Source organism: Chrysemys picta, chromosome 5 (genome assembly GCF_011386835.1).
Source record: "Chrysemys picta bellii isolate R12L10 chromosome 5, ASM1138683v2, whole genome shotgun sequence".
NCBI lineage: Eukaryota > Metazoa > Chordata > Testudines > Emydidae > Chrysemys > Chrysemys picta.
Window position 1 is genome coordinate 116,441,476 of NC_088795.1, and position 24,057 is coordinate 116,465,532.

The 24,057-nt window shown below is 44.1% G+C and overlaps 1 protein-coding gene and 1 long non-coding RNA gene across 5 annotated transcripts in view; one reads left to right on the forward strand and one right to left on the reverse strand.

Moving 5' to 3' along the window:
* Positions 1-24,057, forward strand: part of SLC2A9 (solute carrier family 2 member 9) — a 241,514-nt gene that overhangs the window by 56,594 nt on the left and 160,863 nt on the right. The gene's annotated exons all lie outside the window — the stretch shown is intronic.
* The window catches only part of LOC122174196 (uncharacterized), an 80,476-nt gene that overhangs the window by 47,325 nt on the left and 9,094 nt on the right, over positions 1-24,057 (reverse strand). The window contains exon 4 of one of the 2 annotated variants that reach the window (XR_010601573.1): positions 4,293-6,791. The exons of the other annotated variant lie outside the window; for it this stretch is intronic. This is a non-coding gene — a long non-coding RNA (uncharacterized LOC122174196). Of the gene's footprint in view, positions 1-4,292; positions 6,792-24,057 lie in introns of those variants that run through there. 2 annotated transcript variants of the gene reach the window in all.

The window sequence follows — 24,057 nt, forward strand, 5'->3', positions numbered from 1 at the left end:
TAAATGGGAGTTAGGATGGCACCGTCAGATTTATTTAGGGCTTGAATCACCACTTGAACTTGAGTTTCCAGAGCAGAAAACTGGCAAACCTATTAATCTAGTGAATTATTTGTCTACCTTCTAAACTTGTTGTTTGGGAAGCACAGAGGGGGCACCAGACTGAGCTAGGAGACTTGGGCTCCGTTCTTGGTATTGCTTTGACTTACTGTATGGCCTTGAGCATGTCTCTGAACCTCAGTTTCCCCATCAGCAAAATAGGGATATTATTGAGAACTCCCCTTTCAAAAGTGCTTTGAGATCTATAGAACAAAAGTGTCAGATAAGGCCCTTATTCTGCAACTGGCCCTTTGCAGGTGGTTCTCTGGGGAATCTCACTGAAATCAGCAGGAATCCACATGGAGCTGCTGCAAGATTGAGGCCTGAATGTTTTTCATTGTCATTAACACAATATTGTTACTACTTAAAAGACTTGAGCACTTTTTGTAAGATGAATTAGATTGATAGAGATTAAGTAAAGTCAACTTTAGTTGACTGGCTAATTATAGATAGGAGGCTAATAACTATAACTTTTACAAGCAATTGTTTCACTGAGTCACTCTTGAATGAGGCACAGGGCTCTCCATTCAAAAGATCAGCATTTACTAATGGAAACCACAGTTGTTTCCTGTTCTACATATAAGCTACCAGGTTAAATACTACTGTGTGGTAATTGTTTTGAATATGGACTTACAAAGGTAACCACCAACTCACCTATATTTTGGATATGGGTTGTGCTATGAAGTGTAAAAAGTCATCAGGAAGTTAGAAGTTGCCACACTTAAGGTTCAATGCAATCTTACTTCCTGGAATTAGACTGAAAACTGGAATTAGACTGGTCCCAGCAGCAGTTGTGTGGCTAATTAAATGCTATAATGAAGGCAGTAAGTAGTTTGGCCAATATGAATTCTGGTAAACATAATTGGTTACGCTAAACCCAACCTCATTCCTCCATGAAAATAACATTTGATACCTCTAGTGGAAGGCATGGATGAATACATCCTAGCCAAGTCGAGGAGTTGACTGAACCATTAGCAATTATCTTCAAAAACTCATGGAAGATGGAAGAGATTCCAGAGGACTAGAATATAAATAAAGGGCCAATCTATAGAAAGGCAATGTCACAGGGTGCACTCACCACAAGTGGCATATCCTCTTAGTCACTCTGGGGATTCCAGAGCTGCTTCTGGGTGCTGCGCCCTCCTCTGGCAGTCTCTCTGCCCATCATCTTGTCTCACCCTGTGGCCCCTTTCACTCCAGGAGCTGCAGCTTCCTGTTCATGACTTGGCCCTCCAACAAGGTCACTATAGTCCTCTCCTTCTGAGGTATTAAAGTTTTCCAAAGCGAACTGTCCCAAGCAGTCCAAGCTCCACCATCTGGTCAGCGCCACTCCCCCCAGTCACTGGTAGGAGAGCCTGGGAATGCCCTCTACGCCAGGTTTCAGCACAGGGGCCTTCTCATCAGCAGAGCAGCTCTTCCCTTCTCCATACCTTACTGCTTTTCCCCTGAGCATTGCCTAGGTTTCTGGCTCTCCCCGTTCTCTGGGTTTGCCAGCCCAAACTCCCTCCTCCCAGGGAGTAATTGTAGGCTACCTATCTCTAGCACCTTACACAATTCCCTTCTCCCAGGAAGTGACTACAGACTACTTCCCCTATAGCCCCTTTCTGCTCTCAGCTCCTGGGCTTTATACAGGCCCCTCCTGCTCCTGTCCAGCTGAGACTCCTTTAATGAATCCCTGCTCCCTGGCTCCTCCTCCAAGTGCCTACCTGGCACCTTCACCCCTTCAAGCCTTGTGTGGGGTGGACACCCCATCACAGGTGAATAAGGACAACCCGGACAATTAAAGACCAGACAGCTTAACTTCAGTATCTGGAAAGAAAATGAAGCAAATAAGCAAGCAAGCAATTTTCTAGGTTTGCAAACACCTAGAAAATAGTAAGGTGATATGTAACAGTCAACATGACTGTCAAGAACAAATCATGTCAAACCAACTTAGCAGCTCTTTTTGACAGGGTAACAAGCTTTGTGGAAAGGTGAAAGTGGTAGGTGTGGGTATCTTGACTTTAGTCTTGCGTGACCGTCTCGTAAACAAATTAGGGAAATACAATTTAGATGGAGCTACTATAAGGTGTGTGCTTAACTGGTTGGAAAACCATTCCCAGACAGTAGTTATCAGTGGTTCAGAGTCAAACTGGAAGAGCATATCAAATGGGGTCCCACAGGGATCAGTCCTGGGTCTGGTTCTATTCAATATCTTCATAAATTATTTAGATACTGGCATAGAGTACACACTTATAAAGTTTGCAGATGTTATCAAATTAGGAGGGGTTGCAATTACTTTGTAGGATAGGATTAAAATTCAAAATGATCTGGACAAACTGGAGAAATGGTCTGAAGTAAATAGGATGGAATTCAATAAGGACAAATTCAAAGTACTCTACTTAAGAAGGAACAATCAATTGCACACATACAAAATGGGAAATTGCCTAGACAGGAGAACTGTGGAAAGGATCTGGGGATTATAGTGGATCACAAGCTAAATATGAGTTCACAGTATAACGCTGTTGCAAAAAAAGCAAGCATCTTTCTGGGATGTATTAGCAGATGTGTTGTAAGCAGACACGACAAGTAATTCTTCTGCCCTACTCCTACTGATCAGGCATCAGCTGGAGTATTGTGTCACATTTCCGGAAAGATGTGGACAAATTGGTAAAAGTCCAGAGGAGAGCAACAAAAATTATTAAAAGTCTAGAAAACATGACTTATGAGGAAAGATTGAAAAAAATGGGTATGTTTAGTCTGAGAAGAGAAGACTGAGGGGGGAACATGATAACAGTTTTCAAGTACATCAAAGGTTGTCACAAGGAGGAGGGTGTAAAATTGTTCTCATTAACCTCTGAGGATGTGACAAGAAGCAATGGGTTTAAACTGCAACCAGGGCAGTTTAGGTTGGACATTAGGAAAAAATTAACTGTCAAAGTAGTTAAGCACTAGAACAAATTGCCTAAGGAGGTTGTTTGATCTTCGTCACTGGAGGTTTTTAATAATAGGTTAGACAAACACCTGTCAGGAATAATCTAGTTATTATTTAGTCCTGCCTTGAATTCAGGGGACTGGACTAGATGACCTACTGAGATTCCTTCCAGTCCTACACTTCTATGATTCTATGGAGTACTAAAGGATCCTGTAAGACACTGATCAGAGAGGCAACTAGAAATGGTTGCCACATTTGCTCTGTAATGCACAGGGTTGATCAAAATGGGGAGTGAGTAAGAAAACCCTTATTTGTTAGATGGTGGGTGTAGAATTCCTGGGTGTGTAGAACATGCTCTAGAAAACTAATATTCATGTGAACTTTCAGTGTTGTGGTTCATGGAAGCACAGGTTAGCAAACTGGGCCAGTTCAGACAATGCTGACAAAACTGCAGCCAAAGGTTCCTGCTTCCCCCCAGCTATAGAGCCCATAATTCTAGTGTGAAGTTTGTTGCTCATACTCTCTTACTGCATAGTATAGAGAATGAGCTACATCCTGCAGAAAGAGCTCCATGGTGATAACTGGAGCCTCTTCAGCAATAAGACATTTTTTTCCCAGAATTGAAGCCTTGACTGGAACACACTGCAGTTTTTTTTTACATGTTTAATAAGAAATCTCCATCCGCTATTCTCTGAATTCATTCAGCACATTCACATGTGTTCTAAACCCACTGTTCATTCCATGCCCCCTCTCCATAGCACTGAACCTACCCAGTTGTCATGGCATAAGAGCTTTGGGCAGGTACGAGTTATGGGAGTGTGTGACAGAATATATCCCTGTGTTTACACCCTACATACTGTGGCAGGTTTGACCCCCCTTTTGGGTCGCCACCCGATGTACTGGGATTTCACTGAGCCTGCCTGCTCAGCTAGCCTGGGCTCCCTTTCCCTGTTTTGCTGAATTAGGCTCTCTGGCAGCACACACACAGGTAGGAATGCACCAGCTGTAGAATCACACAGTCTGCAAACAGCTCTCTGTGGGAAAGTTCAGCTAGGAAATCACCCAGCACTCAAGAGCAGCTTCCTTCTGGAAAGTACAGCCAAGATAATATTGTCTTGTGCTGTATAGAAAGATCTGCACAGCGTAAGCTCATAAAAAATTGCCCTCTCCCTCAATGTGAAGAGAGATGTGCACAACTTCTTCCCCCCCCCCCCAATTAGAAATTGGACTAACTGGGTTTAATAATAAACAAAACAAATTTTATTAACTATAAAAGGCAGGTTTTAAGTGATTATAGGGATAGCAAACAGAACAAAGCAGATTATTAAGCAAATAAAACAAAACACACATACTAAGGTTAAGATCTTAAAGAGATTGGTTTCAAGAAATAATTTCTCACCCTAAATGTTATTTTAGGCAAGTTGCAGAATTTCTGTAGCTTAGAGTTCCAGTTATTTCTTCTTATGGACTGGACCCCTGCCTCAGTCTGGACTCACCCCAGCCTTTCCCCTCATGTTAGTTCCTTTGTTCCTTCAGGTACCTTCAGCAGTCTTTCTTCTTGGGTAGGCAATGGAGGAGAGTCTACATTAACCCCCTCCCCAGCCTTAAAAAGGATTTACCTAAGGCGGGAAACCTTTCTTTGATCCCCATCCCCCTACAGAGGAAAAGTACCAGCCGTGTCCAAGGTGGTATTTGTGATCTTATCACCTGACCTTGCAGTGTCAAAGCAACTATGAAACCAGGTTTATTTGCAATGTCTACAGGAAGGAACTCTAGGCAGATGGGAGATCCACATCTTCAAAGACTCATTGTCTTTTTCTAATGGCCCATTCAGGCTGATTGCTTACTGTCTGGTGGGCATTTCCCAAGTATACACACAGTTGTAATTGTTATATAGTCAATATTCCTAACTTTAGATACGGAAATTATACATGCATACAAATTGGATAATCGCATTCAGTAAATTACAACCTTTCCAATGATACCTTATATGAGCCATCTTGCATAAAATACAAAAATCTCTTGCATAAAATATAAAAAATACAGTGTGCAGTTATAAGATTCCCCTCTATGGTAGTGTTAACACATGTTCCAAACCCCACAACTCTACCCAAACAGAAGCTGGCACATAGATCTGTCCTAAACAAAGGAATGTGTGCTCTGCTTAGTTTGCATTTAAGCATCAGTCAGCAATCAGGAGGGGAAGGCAAAAGAAGTTCAAACAGGTGGAAAAACCAGCAGGCTCTTTGGCTGCTGCTTCTCAGCTGGAAATGATTTTTCAGGAGGTGAACTTAACATATAAAAAGGAGGGAAAACACCCCCAGGGATCCATCTCTCTATTCCCTTGTCTATCACATTCACTTCACTGGAAGAGACAAAGGAACTTGGTGTTGGACTCTAGTGGAGGGGGCCTGACCTGAGAGTTTGGTCTGTAATCTGCTAGAGCATGTGGTGAGAAACTTTGCTTGACTCTTGATATAGTTTGTTAGGCATTAGTAAACATCTTTATTTTTCTTGTAACCATTTCTGACTTTTATGCCTCATTACTTAAAATCAATCTTTGTAGTTAATAAACTTGTTTTATCTAATTCAGTGAGTTCAAGTTGAAGTGTCTGGGTAACTCCATTTGAGGTAGCAAGTTGTGTGCATATTATTCCCTTACAGGAATAACAGATTTAATATATCCATACTGTCCCGGAAAGGACTGGCAGTACAGGACATACTCTTTTGGGAAAATCTGGATGTGTGTTGGGGTCATCATGTAGTGATTTTTAAGGCTAGTAAGAGCCAAGGTGTGGCTGGCTGACTGCAGCAGACACAGACATACCTGGGAGTGACTTACATGCTGGAGGCTGTTTGTGAGTAGTCCAGGTTGGAAATTACAGCAGCAAAGTAGTAAAGCATCCTAGGTTACAGGGCAAAGGTGACACAGCTACTCATTAGTCTGGATTGTATGGTATGTCACAGAACAAAGCTCACCTACTAAATCTTGGGTCTTGCAGCTCTGGGCTTAGTTGAATGGTTTTATATAACCCCTCAGCTTTGCTTGAGACAATCCAGCCATAAAAAATTTAGTGGTGGAATATGGCAGGACTGCTGCAGGGACATATTGCCTTCAGGCCAATAAGGCTGGGCAATGTCGCCCAATGGCCCATCCTAGCAATATTATTCTATTCTGAGGGTTAGTCCCATCCCTATAGTATCCAGGAGCTGAACTTGTCTGGAACAGGCTAATTCCATTAACACTTGGCTGGTTGTTTGTGGTGCTTTACTACTTCTGTTGCTTCTGCTGAACAGAGGCCTGGTCTACACTACGGGTTTAGGTCGACTTTAGCAGCGTTAAATCGAATTAAGCCTGGACACGTTCACACGACGAAGCCCTTTTTTCCGACTTAAAGGGCCCTTTAAACCGGTTTCTTTACACCACCTTCGACGAGGGGATTAGCGATAAAATCGGCCTTTGCGGGTCGGAATTGGGGTAGTGTGGACGGAATTCGAGGTTATTGGCCTCCAGGAGCTATCCCACAGTGCTTCATTGTGATCGCTCTGGACAGCACTCTCAACTCAGATGCACTGACCAGGTAGACAGGAAAAGACCCGCGAACGTTTGAATTTCATTTCCTGTTTGCCCAGCGTGGAGAGCACAGGTAACCACGCAGAGTTCATCAGCACAGGTAACCGTGATGGAGTCCCAGGATCGCAAAAGAGCTCCAGCATGGACCAAATGGGAGGTACGGGATCTGCTCGCCATATGGGGAGATGAATCAGTGCTAGCTGAACTCTGTAGCAGTAAAAGAAATGGCAAAGTATTAGAAAAGGTCTCCAAGGCCATGAAGGACCGAGGCCATAACAGGGACACACAGCAGTGCCGCGTGAAAATTAAGGAGCTACGGCAAGCCTACCACAAAGCCAGAGAAGCAAATGGAAGGTCCGGGGCAGAGCCGCAAACTTGCCGCTTCTACGCGGAGCTGCATGCCATACTAGGGGGTGCAGCCACCACTACCCCAACCGTGTGCTATGACTCCGTCAATGGAGAAACACACCGGGAAGAGGGTTCGGGGAACGAGGAAGATGAGGATGGAGGTAATGTAGGTAGCTCACAGCAGCAAGGAAGCGGAGAAACCGGTTTCCCCAACAGCCAGGATATGTTTGTCACCCTGGACCTGGAACCAGTAACCCCCGAACTCACCCAAGACCCTGAGGGCACACAGGAGACCTCTGGTGAGTGTACCTTTGTAAATATTACACATGGTTTAAAAGCAAGCGTGTTTAATGATTAATGATTAATTTGCCCTGGCAATCGCGGCCAGTACAGCTACTGGAAAAGTCTGTTAACGTGTATGGGGATGGAGCGGAAATCCTCCAGGGACATCTCCAGAAAGCTCTCCTTCATGTACTCCCAAAGCCTTTGCAAAAGGTTTCTGGGGAGGGCTGCCTTATCCCGTCCGCCATGGTAGGACACTTTAGCACGCCAGGCCAGTAGCACGTAGTCTGGAATCATTGCATAACAAAGCATAGCAGCGTATGGTCCCGGTGTTTGCTGGCATGCAGACAACATCCATTCCTTATCTCTCTTTGTTATCCTCAGGAGAGTGATATCATTCACGGTCACCTGGTTGAAATGGGGTGATTTTATTAAGGGGACATTCAGAGGTGCCCGTTCCTGCTCTTCTGAACAGAAATGTTCCCTCCTGTTAACCACGCGGTGGGGGGAGGGGTGAAGTGATCATCCCAGAGAATCGGGTGTGTGTGGGGGGAGGTGGTTTACTTGGGTTTGTGCTGCATGTTAACCCAGAAACCGCAGCCCCCCTTTTTACATTGAAAACCCATTTTAAATGGCCAACCCAATTCATCCTTGATATGGGAAATGAGGGCGCTGCTGTTTGAAACCATTCCCACATGTTAAGGTTAAAAAAGCCAAAAGACTGTGGCTTACCATGGCTGCCTGCAAGCCGAAATCTGTTGCCTGGCACTGCGTGAGTGATCTCTCATACCAAACCGGCAAGCCCTCACTATAAGAGGTTTATGTACTTGGTGGCTTGGTGCTCCGGTGCCAAGATAGGGATATGGGTTCCGTCTATGGCCCCACCACAGTTTGGGAATCCCATTTCAGCAAAAACATCCACTATTGCCAGCACGTTGCCCAGAGTCACTACCCTTGATATCACCAGGTCTTTCATTGCCCTGGCAAATTGGATCACAGCAGCCGCCACAGTAGATTTGCCCACTCCAAATTGATTCCCGACTGACCGGTAGCTGTCTGGCGTTGCAAGCTTCCACAGGGCTATCGCCACTCGCTTCTCAACTGTGAGGGCTGCTCTCATCCTGGTATTCTGGCGCTTCAGGGCAGGGGAAAGCAAGTCACAAAGTTCCATGAAAGTGCCCTTACGCATGCGAAAGTTTCGCAGCCACTGGGAATCGTCCCACACTTGCAGCACGATGTGGTCCCACCAGTCTGTGCTTGTTTCCCGGGCCCAGAATCGGCGTTCCACGCCATGAACCTGCCCCAGTAACACCATGATTTCCACATTGCTGGGGCCTGTGCCTTGTGAGAGGTCTATGTCCATGTCAATTTCCTCATCGCTCTCTTCGCCGCGCTCCAATCGCCTCCTCGGCTGGTCCGGGTTTCGCCTTGGCATGTCCTGGCTCTGCATATACTCCAGGACAATGCGCGTGGTGTTCATAGTGCTCATAATTGCCGCGGTGATCTGAGCGGGCTCCATGGTCCCAGTGCTAGCTATGGCGCCTGGTCTGAAAAAAGGCGCGAAACTAGTATCTGACGGACCAGGAGAAGGAGGGAGGGAGGGAGGGAGGGTGGCCGAGTGACGACATGGCGTACAGGTACAGGGAATTAAAATCAAGAAAGGTGGCTGTGCATCAGGGAGAAACACAAACAACTGTCACACAGAATGGTCCCCCCAAAGATTAAACTGAAAACCCTGGGTTTAGCAGGCCGTTGATTTCACGGAGGGAGGGGAAGCAAATGAATACAGAACAAATCTATTTTTTACATCTTAAGCTCGCAGTCGACGGTGCAGCATGACTGATAGCCTCTGCAGTACGATGACGACGGATACCAGTCGTAATATACCATCTTCTAACAAAAGGCAAGGGGCTGCTGCTGTGTAGCAATGCAGCCCCACGTCTGCCAGCCCCACGTCTGCCAGCACCCAGATCGCCCTCGGCCTCTTCTGGGTGCTTAGCAGACAATACTGGGCAATTGCCAGAAAATAGCATACTACGACTGATAGCCATCATCATCGAGACAGTAGCATGTCTGCCCAGGTGCCCATGATTGACAGCCACTGCAGTACGATGACGATGGTTACCAATCATAATATACCATCTTCTACCAAAAGGCAAGGGGCTGGTGCAATGCAGCCCTATGGCTGCCAGCCCCACGGCTATTAGTCATGCTACACCGTCTACCGCCAAAAGGCAATTAGCAGCTGCTGCTGTGTAGCAATGCAGTCCCACGTCTGCCGGCACCCAGAGGACATATGGTGACGGTGAGGTGAGCTGAGCGGGCTCCATGCTTGCCGTGGTATGTTGTCTGCACAGGTAACCCAGGTAAAAAGGCGCGAATCTATTGTCTGCCGTTGCTCTGACGGAGGGGGAGGGGCCTGACGACATGTACCCAGAACCTCCCGCGACACTGTTTTGCATCATCCGGGCATCGGGATCTCAACCCAGAATTCCAATGGGCGGTGGAGACTGTGGAAACTGTGGGATAGCTACCCATAGTGCAATGCTCCGGAAGTCGACGCTAGCCTCGGTACTGTGGAAGCGGTCCGCCGACTAGAGCACTTAGAGCATTTTATGTGGGGACACACACAATCGGCTGTATACAACCGATTTCTATAAAACTGGCTTCTATAAATTCGACCTAATTTCATAGTGTAGACATACCCAGAGAAAGACAACTACAAGATCCTGCTGCTCCCCTGCCTCTTGCTGAGGCCATAGATGAGGAACTGGTGGGCAGGCAGTCAAGCCGAGGGGTCAAATCCAGGAAGTCATTTGGAAATTAAAAGTATATAACAAGATGTGTGAAATATTTGGAACACCTTTTTTTTTTTTTTTTTTTTTTTTAAATCTAACTGCATTTCTGGGAAAACAGTAATTAACAGATTTTAACCTTAATACTTTTTGAAGTGCAAAAAAATGCCCTTTATTCATTCATCTTTACTGTAGTTTAATGTCCACAGAAATCTAAGGAAGTCTTGTATCTTTCCTTTCATTCAGTCAAAACCCACTGAGAATGACTAATCATTCAGTGTAAAAGCTTTAAGGCTGAAACTAAGGTCTGTGTAGCGGGGTGGTTACCCGGCTCCTGCCCTGAAGGGCTTAAAACAGCCTTGGGAGAGAGCTGTGGCAGGGGAAAGGCTGGGCTGATTGGAAAGCAGCCACAGCTGTGGCTGGCTTAATGAGGGCCCAGCTGGGGCCAGAAGTCAAGACGCACTCTCTCTAGCTACATGGAGAGAGGAGGATCTGGCTTCCTGGGAAGCTGAGGAGGGTACCTAGGGCAGGGCAGAGCAGTGCTGGGGAAGGGAAGAGGGAGCTGGGGAGCTCCAGCCTATCAGAGCCCAAGGCTACAGGCCGAGATGAGGGCCCACAAAAGGGTACTAGGGCTGTAGAGGGGCAGCCCAGACCTAGGCAGAGGCAGCTGGTCTGACCCCCCCCTTGCCGATGATGAGCGGTACAGACTGCAATCTGCCCCAGGGAGTGGGGGCTAGACGATGACTGACAGTTGCCACTGAGGCAAGGGAGGGATAGGGGGTAGGGGTTCCCCAGGGAGGGGAGACCCAGACTAAGGGGGTACTGCCAGGGGGCAGAACCCTCATGTAGAAGGGCACTGGGGTCCGGGAGGGACACGGAGCCAGTGGCAGGCGAGATGGCAGCCGGCAGAGGGCGCTCCTGGATGAAAAGAGCTAATTCCCTGGACAACCAGCAGGAGGCGCTGCACTGGTGAGTTGTCGCCCCGCCACAGTCTGTATTTTTAGTTCATTAAAAATTTCAGGGAAATCAAACTTAATTCACTCTGGGTTCTGCTTCTTCTTCCAGAACTGAGAAGAACAAATATTTGTACTGCATGCTTAACTTTAATTCACCCATAAATAAAGCACTATATAAATATGGTCGACACCCTTTTAAAAGTAAACAATTGCCAACCATTACCACATTCATCTGCTACTCTAAATACAGGGAAGTATTTTGCTCCTCTCCGATACCAGTGATTGATGACCAGTACTGAGTTCTAAATGTGAACAATTAATACTGTTAATGCTTGGCATTGGATTCTTCCACTGGCTTTCGCTCTGTACAATAAAGGGCTAAATTCTACTCTCAAAGTTCCCTACTCCTCCATAGACTTCTTGTGTGACCTTTGGCAAGTCTGAGCCTCTGTGTGCCTTGTTCCCCTTTTATAAAATGGGGATAATGATACTTCCCTTCCTCAGAGAGGTGTAGTGAAGATAAATACATTAAAGACTGTGAATTTGAGATCTATTGCTAAAAAGCTTTATAGGAGCTATGTATTCTAAATTATTTACACTGGAGACTTAATTGAGTTGCACAGATATAACAGAAAATGTCATTTGCTCCTCGTGTCTTTCCCTCCTTCCTTGCTATTCTGGACTCCTGGGGGTCCTTTTTTTAATTCTTCACTGCTGCTGGATGCTCAAATAACTACATCTGCAAAAAACAAACACACAAAAACCAAAACACCTTGCTTTTCCCTCTGTAATTGGCTATAGGATTCAGCCCCATTCCACCAAATGAAAACCTGGCCACAGTGATCTATGCCTTCATGTCCTGGGTTACAGTAATTCGCTGTTCCTGTGTAGCAGCACCCAGACCTTTTTAGACGCTTCAGTTAGTTCAGAATACAGCAGCCTGAATTCTCAACAACATCAGCTTTGAGAACATCACTCCAATAGTCTACTCTTCACAGTGGCTCCCGATAGATTACCAGGTCAAGTTGTAAGTCTTAGTCAGATGCCCCAAGCCCTTCCACTGGACTGCACCAAAGTATCCCCCACTACTGTTTTCCACAGTCGCTGTATTCCTTGGGATTTCTGAAGTTGTCGAACTCAAGAATAAAGCTTGTGAAAGTGGGAGAAATGGATCCGTCTCAATAAAAGGACCAAGGCTTTGGACTTCATTGCTGCCAGCAATCAGAACAACCACTGTCTCCTGACTTTCAGAACAAAGGACAAAACACACTACTTCAACAGATCCAACTAAAAACACCAACGCAAAAAAGAGGAGAGGGACCAGGAGAGAAGACCAGAAGGAAGAGAGGAGAGGACTAGTTGGCCAGGGGAGGAGGAAGAAAGAATTTTAAAATTCTAAGGTTAAAAAAAACAAGACTTCAACCAAAGACCCATAGTCCTCATTACCTCATAAAATGTGTGTGTGTGTGGGGGGGGCATTAGATAGATGAATAGTCTAATTTATCTATAATTTTTTTTGGTTAATTATTTTTGTGAGGTGCTAGGTTGCTTATTCTGGTGATAAACATGGGATAAAAACCTGGATAGGTAAACTACAATTGCCCTTAACTGTGCAAAAAGACTGAGGAAGATGGAAATGCTGATATGTTAATGTAGCAGAAATGGCTTTGTAGGAGTATCTAAACTAATTACTAAAATGAAGATGTTTATAAGGTTAGAGATGGTCAAAATCTGTCAGTGTTTTTCAATGGAGAGAGAGAGACACTCTCTGCTAAGTCATATAAAATCAATTTGGTGTTTTTTTCTCTCCCCACCCATCCACTTCCACCCCCCTGGGGAAAGAAAAGAGTGGATGAAACACATACATCCTCCCCACCCCCTTCTCCAAAATAAAAAAAAAAATTGTTTCTCAAAAAACAAAACCATTCCCTAGGGTTCTCCTCCAGCAAACTTTGTATTACCAGCTGTAGTCCCTTCTACCAAGAGTTGCTTTCAGTGTGACTCCTGGTAGAAAGAACTATGTGCGGAATCTCTACAGGATCATGCCCTAAGTTAGATTCAATGTGATGCAAAGAGACAAAAGCAGATGGGCAGGGAAATTTCCGACAAAATAAAGAGATTTCTGGTTTCACAGGCAATGCTGTGCTGGCTCCTTTATTGTATTTTTACATTTAGATTTAGTAGGGTGAGGAATTGAGTCATAAACCCTTTAAGTAATTTATATTACTTTGAAAAACAACATAGTAATCTCTGGTCTGGTGACAGCAGCCTTCAGCCAGATGTAGCTTTAAAAAAATCAGAATTGAATTGGGAGCCGAGTCTTAATAGGCTCATTATCATCACTCATGCAGCAAAAGAGCCAGATACTGGCTAGCTGAGAATTCCCATGGTGGAGGGGGAACTGTGAGCTGGTATACAGTTCCCTGGCATACTCTAACTTACTCCCCGTAGAAACTGTATGTTTACACTGCAGTTAGACACTCACAGCTGGCCACTGCCAGCTGGCTAAGGCTAAGGGGCTGTTTAATTGTGGTGTAGGCAGCCGGCTCAGGCCGGAGCCTCAATTCGAGAATCCTGTGAGGTAGGACGGTCCTAGAGATTGGGCTGCAGCCCAAGCCGGAACATCTATATTGCAATTAAACAGCGCCTGAGTCAGCTGGCATGGGCCAGCCATGGGTGTCTAACTGCAGTGTGGATATTTGAGCACCCTAAGAGTGGCTCTGACTTATGCCAGGGCACCCTGGCCCTCAGAATCAGGGAGCTATATCCCTCTTCTGTGCCAACTGGACCTCAGAAACAGGAGAAAATCTGCCCCACAGTTTTTACACCTAATTTCAGTTGCCTGGTTAAAATCAGTGGGCGTTCCCTCAAATGACAACAGTCTTTTGTCTTGAAAAAGGAAGAGTGGGGAGCAGCTACTGTTGCTAGCTGCCCTGCAATAATTCCCATATTTCAGTAACTGGTGAATAAAATAGGATGTGGAAATCAGATGTTAAGCTGCTTTCACTTGAAATGGCGCCTGTTGCTCCTGCTCAGCGCAGTTTGTAAAGGTTACTTTAGAGAGAGGAGGTTATATTAATCTTTGATCTACATTGGGAACAACATAGTTCCCAAATATGTCGGAGAATTACAGGGGCACTTGCTAGGATATTTCCTGGCAATGACACATTTGTGTGTGTAAATGAAGAGGGAAATGATTAATCAACACTAATTGCCAAGGTAGTGAAGGATAAATTATTAACCATCACTGTTCAGAGGAAACAAGCTATGAAAATGCCTTGACTACATTTTGCAGGTCTTTTACAGCAGCCAGACTAAACCTGTATCTGAGCAGTGCTATTTGGCTCTCTGTCATTAGTACAGTTCGCTGAAAATATCAATGGAAAACAGAAAATAATTGTTTTTAAAATATTTCATGTCTTTGTTTTTATTTACTGATCAGCTCTACTCACTTTACCGTGAATGTACTGTACATAAAAAGTTTGAGTATCTAGGAGCAACCTCAACACACATGAAAGTTGAAGGTGCTCAACACCTTATAGGACTGGGCCCTTTAATACTATTATTTTCTATTTTCCACTGACATTTTTGGCCAACTGCCGTAGTGATAAGGGAGCCAAATAACACTGTTCAGACATGAGTCTACTCTGGTTCCTGTGAAAAACCTTGCAGGATATAGTCAAGGTGTTTTCATAACTTGTTTCCTCTGAATAGTGATGGCTACAGGGTGAATAGGAAATGAATACAAGTGTCTGATGGGTCAGATCATACTGGACACATGGATCCTTTGGATATGCGGTACCATTATCATTTTTCTATACTCATCATTTTAAATTTTTGCATTCAACATAGTAGATTTTACATCCACTTCTTAGGATTTCTTCTTTCCAGGTTGCTGTCAGGAAAGATACTGAATTCTGTGGTTTAAGGGCTCAATCCAGCAAGATTGGCTACACTCGGGAATTCACAGCGCTGCCGTGGCAGCACGGTGAAGTGCGAGTGTAGTCGCGCCGCCAGCGCTGCGAGAGAGCTCTCGCAGCGCTGTATGTACTCCACCTCTCCGAGGGGAGTAGCTTGCAGCGCTGCGAGTGAACGTGCAGCACTGCAGGCTCTGATCACACTGGCGCTTTACAGCGCTGCACTCGCTGCGCTCGGGGGGGGGGCGTTTTCACACCCCTGAGCGCAGCAAGTTGCAGCAAGTTGCAGCACTGTACAGCGCCAGTGTAACCAAGGCTTTAATTTTAAGCAAGCGGGTAGTTCCCTTGACTTCCATGAAGCTACTATTCACATTTAAAACTAAACACATGCTTAAATGCTCGGCTGGATCCAGACCAGAGTGCTTAGCACCTTGCAGGATCAAACCCTAAACGCTGGATTTATCAATCTGAGGCCAGATTTCCAAAAAGCCTAGATGTACATGCAACAGCAACATTTGCATGTGCAAACAAGTACTAGTGTATAAACTCAGATAACTAGCGTCCCACCTATGTGACTTATAGTCAGAAATTTCCTGAGCAGTCTGTGCAGCAAGAGACAGATCCTGCTCCATTGATGTCAACGGCAAAACCTGCACTAACTTCAGTGGTGCTGGATCAGCAGTTAAGTAACCTTTAACTGTTTTTCTTAAATAAGTTGTCCTTTTTGGTTTTCTTGTTTGCATTCTGCTTGGGAGGCTGTATATCATTACAGCACTTTAAGTAACTAACTATCCAAGAGATCAATATAGAGTATTGAATATAGAAATTGAAGAGCTTTCCAAAGGCACAATGGGGACTTAGGATCCCAACTCTTGCTGAAAACCCATGAACCCCTGAGAGTTCACCCTGGGGTTCTGCCAGTCAGTACCTTTATTACTTTCCCTTTCTCTCATGTGAACTCACAAAAAAGTTATTTTTTGCTTTATTTGTTTGGCTTTATCATATTTCTTGGCAACAGCTGTGTTAATTAGTCACTGAGATTTTTCATATTGCAATAAGGCCTGCTTTACTGCATTGCATCTCTCATTTGAGATGGTTGTCATTTCCATTAAACAAAACTAATACAATTTATAAATACGAGGAATAAACTGTAGTAAAGCAGTGAAACTGTTACATAACTGTTAGGAAGAAATGCCATTTTTAAAGGTGTGAGTATTACTATAGATCAGTGGTTCCCAAACTGGGCTTTGTGAACCCTTGCCGGTTTGCAAAATGTATCGGGGTTCTCAGAAAAAAATTCTGTAATGGCAGACAGAGCCATCCCTAAATACCCCGGGGACTGGCAGCCCCCGCAGGGGCTGGCAGCCCGAGCCCCAAGACCATGACTTCCTGGCAGAGCTTTGTTTAAGCTTTGTTGTAGTCATGCATTGTTTGCCTGGACTGCTCAAGACCTGAATGCTTGCGGGAGGAACTCTTTATTTGAGTTGACTTCTTAAATACTTTCATACTGTTTCACGTCTGGTACTCCTTGATGAAACATGTAGTGAAATCTTGGAAGAGTGTTGCTGTTTTCATAATGTAATAACATTAATAATATTTTATTATTATTACAATTAGTATGTAATAAGCTTGTCATAAAAAAAACAAATTATTTCCAAGATCGCTGCTTCTATAATTTATGCTCAAGTAAGGGAGAAAATTCCTGGAAATATTAATTTTTAGGAGGGGGTTTGCGAGATTTGATATTTTTGTGAAAGGGGTTCACGGGTTGTTAAAGTTTGGGAACCATTGCTATACTTCTTCAAGAGCAGCATATTTGTTTACACTAGTTAATCCTTTCAGACTAAACAAAACTGGGCCAGTAAGAGGATAAACTGGGAGCTAAATGTTTTGACATCAGGTGGAGAATGACTAGAGACTGCTTCTTCCCTTTGAATTGCTAAATGGGCATCCCCTCATCATCATCATCATTTGGATTAGTTTTGAGACAATGACATGAGCCTTCCTTTAAATGTAAGTGGCTCATGATGGATAGGTTGGTGATGCCTTTATTATATTCCCTTTAATCTAAAGTGGATACAGAAGAATATTATGCCCTTTTTTTTAAAAAAAAGAATCTTTACAAATGAAATCTATAACCCAGAATTTCCTATATTGAAACTTAGTTTCTGTTATGGATGAATGTTTTGTATGTGGTTTCTTTGTCTCTAGCCTACTTTCTATGACCCTCCATTACCACAGCCTCTGAAAGCCCCACAATCTTAATGCATTTGTCATTTACTGGACCTGTGTGGAGACTAGTGCATTTTGATTCCCTAAGTGAGGAAAACGGACACATAGGAGTACTTAGACAAATTACAGCAGCAGTAAAGATAAGGCTGTATCTGATTCAAACATGGACACGTAATACCTGCTTCCTTTTGAGTAGCCTTCATTGAAAGAAATGCATTTAGACAAATTCCAGAGTCTTGTACACAGATGCTCACGATTAATTTTTAGATTTAAAACAAAATGGTGGCTGAGAGTTCTTAACGAAGCATTGTTAAAGCATAACATAATTATACTTCCTGGCAGTGAGTATACTTATACTTCTGGGCATGGAGTAGAAAATTGACAAGGAGAATGAATTTAACATGGAGAATGAATTACTCGGAGGTTTCTCCTGGTCGGACTTCAAGAACAAAATTTCCAGGGTAGAGCAGAAGAAGTCTGAACTGCCGCTGCCTGTGCTATACCTGTAGTATTGGACCCTGTTCTGTGGATAACTAGAACTATTTGTCTAGCACCTATCACAAGCACAGTTCACTAATGAAGAAAATGAACTACCATTTTTCCATATTGTCATTATTCTGGGCACTGTACACATGGGTCAGGGCCGGCTCCAGGGTTTTGGCCGCCCCAAGCAGCCAAAAAAAAAAAAAAAAAAAAAAAAAGCCGCGATCTGCGGCGGCAATTCGGCGGGAGGTCCTTTGCTCCCAGCAGGAGTGAGGGACCGTCCGCTGAATTGCCGCCGAATACCTGGACGTGCCGCCCCAAGCACCTGCTTGCCAGGCTGGTGCCTGGAGCTGGCCCTGACATGGGGACTGGGGTGTTTAGACTGAACCAAGATTTGAAATTAGGGAAGAGTATTGCATTGGACCAAGTCACAATACATCTGGGTTTATTTCCTGGCACTGCCTTATTTAAACTTGTTCTGAATTTCTGTATGAATTAAGAATATTTTTGGGGTGGAGGGTCCCCAGGAAGCTCTTTTTTTCATTATCACTAAAAATGCATTTGAAAGTTAAGGTTTCTTGACTGCTGCTTTGTCCTTTGAAAGCAAGTGAACAATCCCATGAACTTCAGTTCTCTGTCTCTATCAGTTTTTCCATCCTCAATCTGGAGAGGAATATGCACATTTGAAGTAACCAAACTGAGATTTTTTTCCCCCCGCAGCCACTTCAGTCAAAGGCACACTGGTTTAGATTAAAACACAAAATAAGTTTATTAACTACAAAAAGAGAGATTTTTAGTGATTGCAAACAGATCAAAGCTGATTACCTAGTAAATAAACAAAACTGCAAACTAAACCTAAAATACAAGACCAATTGAATATGAATTAGCAATTTCTCACCGTGACTGATGATACAAGCAGGCTTGCAGATTCTCAATGCACAAGCTCCACCCCCACGCCCCTTCCAAATCCTTTTCCTTAGGAGCTTCTCTCAGGTGTTGAGTTGTGGGGGAATGAAGAACAACAGATGATGTCACTCCCTGCCTTATACAGCGTTAGCATATGGCGGGAAGTCTTTGTTCCAAAAACAGTTCCCAGCCCGTTTGTGGGGGAAATGGAGTCCAGAGACATGTTGTCTGGTCACTGCCCTTGCAGAGTCATAGCCGCCATTACTTACAAGCTGGCCGAAACGTCCACAGGAAGGCTCACTAGGGTGGGGGATAAGCTTCTCCTAAGGCCTATTTTCCCATTACCCTGAATGGGCCTTTCACAACCAGCTATTTAGACTGGAAGCATCTTGCCTAGTGGGTGTCACCCAGGTGTGACTACATGTGAAATACAGATAGTCAATATTGATAACTTCAGATACAAAAGTGATACATGCAGATGACTAGGATAGTCCTATTCAGTAAATAACTCTTCCAATGACACCTTACATGCCACATCTTGTACAAAATGCATCATAATTATGCCATAATCATATTATAATCTCACTATGAAGAATATGGGGTGCAGTGTCACATGGTGTTTATAAATGCAGCATGTGGGTGCCTCAGTGGGAGAGGACTTAGCAGCCTTTTGCATAAATGGATGTACTCATTAAGACCTTTTGCTGTATCATGAATGTGTTTTGAAGAAGTTCCATAATTCATAGGCTTTTTCAACACTGTTTCTTTGGGTGATTCTTTTTCCATTAAAAGAATCAAAGCTATTACATTTTATTTTCAGACAGAGGAAGAGGCTCAAGGTCTATGATGGGACCACAGGAATTGCTATACAGGATCAATATGTTTAATATCCTATCTCTGTCAATGTCTAGTAGCAGGTGCTTCAGAAAGTGCAACCTTCCTCTAAGCCCTGCCCCCCAATAAATTACAGTGTGCAGTAACATCTGTGCAGAAGTTTAGTATAAATAGCAATTGGTTCCACCTTGTGCTTTGCTGTGATGCTGAGAGTTCCTTTCCCAGACCTGAAGAAGAGCTCAGTGTGGAAAAGCTTGTCTCTCTCCAAAAAAAGTTGGTCCAATAAAAAATATTACCTCACCCACTTTCTTTCTAAGATCCTGGAACCGACATGGCTACAGCAACACTGCATTTTTTACGGATTGTCCGTATTCAAGTGACAAAGCTGCATATCAAACATTTAAAGCCCAATAACTTTTAAAAATAAAAACTAACTCTAGGGAAGCAAGCCAAGATCGGGGGTAAAAGCCAGCCCAAAGGGGATGGCAAAATGCTTTTTCCTGGTGAGTGTACAACATGCTTTGGCTGGGCATTCTTGTACTTCTAAATGCAGAGGAATTGCTTTCAGAGGAGAGTTAGTCAAATAATGCTTGTCAGACAAAAAAACAGTTTTTTTTCCTGTTTTGGTTTGCAAACCATTTGTGAGCCTGTTAACATTTTTGATATTCATAACTCTTTCAGCTCACTCATTCACATGCTGGTGGGCAGTGGCTGGACTGGGTTTGCTGGGGCTTTTCTTGGAGAGATGTCCTCCACACCAATCACACAATCTAGCTCTGAAGAGCCCTCTTTATTGGTCACAAGGGAGGGAGGGAGCTGCACCCTTGTGCACACACCTAGGGTACATCTACACTACAGGGGGGAGTCGATTTAAGATACGCAAATTCAGCTACATGAATAGCGTAGCTGAATTCGACGTATCGCAGCCGACTTACCCCGCTGTGAGGACGGCGGCAAAATCGACTTCTGCAGCTTCCTGTCGACGGCGCTTACTCCCACCTCCGCTGGTGGAGTAAGAGTGTCGATTCCCGAGAGGTCGATTTCTACCCGCTGATTCAGGCGGGTAGTGTAGACCTAGCCTTAGGCTGGGCCCAGGAAGGGAACAAAGGGTCATTCAGACTCTTTTGCTACTGCAGAAAGTTTTTTCCTTTACATCTGCCTGTGCAGGGATTAGGCCAAGCAGTTGTTTCTCATCCTCAGAAAATTATATTGGCGTATAACTGCTCTTTGTTGTTGTGATGCTAACTATTGTTTCCTTTATTCTTCAAGCTAAGCCAGAATTGCGTTTAGGTTGAGGATCTTCCTCAACATCATGGCACAACTTTGGGGGTGGATGTAGTCTTTGCAGCAGCAGCTGGGTAAATTTGTTCAGCTGTTTGCACAGGCATGGCAAGTAAAATGGAATATGTATTTTCCACAACTGTGGAATCCATGTGTGCTTGGAATGAAAGGCTCACAGGCTGAGACTTCCTGGAGTCTGTTCCAGCAGTGGCTCTAACTCTCTTCGGTGGGAGTGAAGTGTGGCTTGGTGAAAGCCACGTCTAGGGCTGAGTGGGCCTGATGGTATCTCTAGCCAAGTACCCATTTTGACTTTGGGGTCTGTCATTCAGGACAAAGGAGTGGTTCATGCTCAGGCTGTTTAGCTACAACCACATTTTGCTGCAAGCCTATGTTCATGTCCCTCCTTCATTTGTTTACATTCACATATGTTTGTTTAAAAAAAGTTGTGGCCATTATACCATAAATCAGGGGTAGGCAAAGTTTTTGGCCCGAGGGCCACATCTGGGTATGGAAATTTTATGGCAGGCCATGAATGCTCACAAAATTGGGGGTTGGGGTGTCGGAGGGGGTGAGGGTTCCGGCTGGGGGTGCGGGCTCTAGGGTGGGGCTGGGGATGAGGGGTTGCGGGTGCAGGAGGGTACTCCAGGCTGGGACTGAGGGGTTCGGAGGGCAAGAGGGGGATCAGGGGTGGGGCAGAGGTTTGGGGGTTATGGGTGCAGGCTCCAGGCAGTGCTGACCTCAAGCAGCTCCCAGAAGCAGCGGAATGTCACCCCTCTGGCTCCTATGTGGAGCCCCCTGGCTGCCCCTACGCATAGGAGCCGGAGAGGGGACGTGCTGCTGCTTCCAGGAGCCGCGCGGAACTGGGCAAGCCCCAGACCCTGCTCCCCATCGGGAGCTCAAGGGCCGGATTAAAACGTCTGGAGGGCTGGACGCAGCCCCCAGGCCAGAGTTTGCCCACCCCTGCCATAAATGATCCTTAATTTGTAAACTGTCTTTATGGGGATCCCGTAGGCAATTTATTTGCTCGATTTAAATGAATTCTAAAACGATGTGTAATTCAGGAACTGTACGATTCGAGTATTTGCTGTTGGTGATATGTGACTGGTCATTTTTAATTGTTTCTCCCCTGACTGACTGACAAATTCTTACCAGAAGGAAAACAAATGATGGCTATCCCATTGTTGCTTCAAATTCACCAGACTCTTGGGACTCTCAAACCTTTGCACGAATACTCAGCAGTGGTTCAGATATGGGATACTATGGCCCCTACCAGCAGCAGCAAACTAAAATTGAGCTATATGTGCATGTTCAAATCTGTTTTTTCATTATCTAACTCAACCTCATACCAACAAGATTATCTTTATATGCTAGTAGGTACAGCCTACAAATAAACGTGGGCTAAGTATCAGAGGGGTAGCCATGTTAGTCTGGATCTGTAAAAAGGGGCAAAGAGTCCTGTGGCACCTTATAGACTAACAGACGTATTGGAGCATAAGCTTCCGTGGGTGAATACGCACTTCGTCAGCCACAGGACTCTATGGGCTAAGTAGCTGGCTTAAAATCACTTCATGAATATTACTATTGTAATACAGAGTAAAATTCTGGCAATCAGCTTAATTGAAAAAAAAAAAAGCTTTCCCCTTTTCTTAGCTCTCATCAATGACTGAATATTCTGGGGAGAGGGGTAATCTTCCACTGCTATGACAAAGCACAAAAATTACATAATAATTACACAATCCTTATGTCAATTGGAATAAAATGTTCTTCAAGTCCTCTCTTAAAATAAATGTTTTCCCTAGTGTAATCCACCTGAGCCTCCAGGAGAGATTAAAAATGTATATGTAAAAGTGATTAATGAAACGGTTAACAACAAAAGTACAAATCTCAGTCTTTGACTACTTTCACGTAAACTTAAATGAAAGGTTTTTAATTTTTTTTGACAAATGGCTAGATGTAGGGACCCTGTTCCAGCTTGCTTTACTCACATGATTAACATTCCGCCCCCCTCCCCATTCAAGTCAACGAGATCATATGAGATGTTGAGTACTGTCGTGTATGATTTCAGGGTAACTCATAGGAGACTTGCAACATCCTGCTTCATAGAATGCCAGGGGCTTCATTTTCAGAGTTACTGAGAACCTCCCATTGACTTCCATTCTAATGGCCCTATAGAAGTCCAAGAAGGATTCAGCCGACTATGTGTGGGTTTTGTTTGTTTGTTTGAATAAATAGCTAACAAGGAAGAAAGTGCTTGTGACCTAAGTAGAAAATTTCTACCTTGGAGTATTCTTGTCTGTATGGGAATCCATCTTGGCAAAACTTCTTTATTTTGGTCTACGATTTATCATCATTATGGCACTTTTGCATATTCAGGAATGCATTTACTTGCTGGCTGAAGTCTGAGTTGAAATCTCAGCAGTAATTAAATTTGCCTGAAGCATAGTCATAAGGATCTAAGTTTATCACACAGCTTACTTCCTATTATACTGTAAATGCCATAATGAAACACAAGCCCTATCATGTTGATTTTTAAAATGTGTTTGTGAACTTAGAAGACCTTTGATCCTGGGATCATGAATCCCTTTACTGATTCCATGTTTGCCCTTCAATAAAGACAATTCTAATTTTTTCTTTAAACAAGGCTGTCATACCGATGTGAATGCTATGGAAACCTGCAACAGTGAGATAAAGCCCTTTTAAAAGTAACAACACAAAGTTTTTGGGTGAGGAAGTGGTTTGTCTGCTCCCAGCAGCAGCAATATAATATAGAGGGATAAAGTAAATGGAGGAAAGAAGAGTGGAGGGGAAAGATGGTAATTTTCTTTGGTTTTTGGTGCTCAGATGTCTGCACCCCTTTGAGTTTCACTCAGAGTTTTGCAATCAGATGAACCCAAACACTTAGGTTCAAATCCTGGCCCCCTACAAGTAAAACAACTCCAAGTACTGATCTTTGAAGGGCTTTCATTTCAAACCATATATCGTTTACTTAAGCCCAGCTGTAGCCAATCCTGAGCCAAACTTCAATAAACGTGGGCTAAATTTAGTAAGAGATCCAGAATCCAACAAAGTTATATTCTACAGACTTGCATCAGTTTAAATGTTTACAGTACTGGGGTTGGCAACCATAAGTATCATAGGCACTTACATAGTCCCATTACTGTAGTATCTGTGCACCTCACAAACTGTTAGGGGTGCTGCAAGAATACACACATGTGAGATGGGGAAGTGCTATTATCCCCATGTTACAGATGGGGAGCTGAGGAACAGAGACTGACTGTGACACTGTATCTCAGGGGAACACCCTGCACCCCCATGTTCATCCTTATAATATGATTGTGTGGTATCCAATGCAAAGTTTGTCATGTCAGGTGTCTTCGGATGGCTCATGATGCACTAACCATCAAGTTGTTATAGTAATGTTAGGTTATAGGTTGTAATT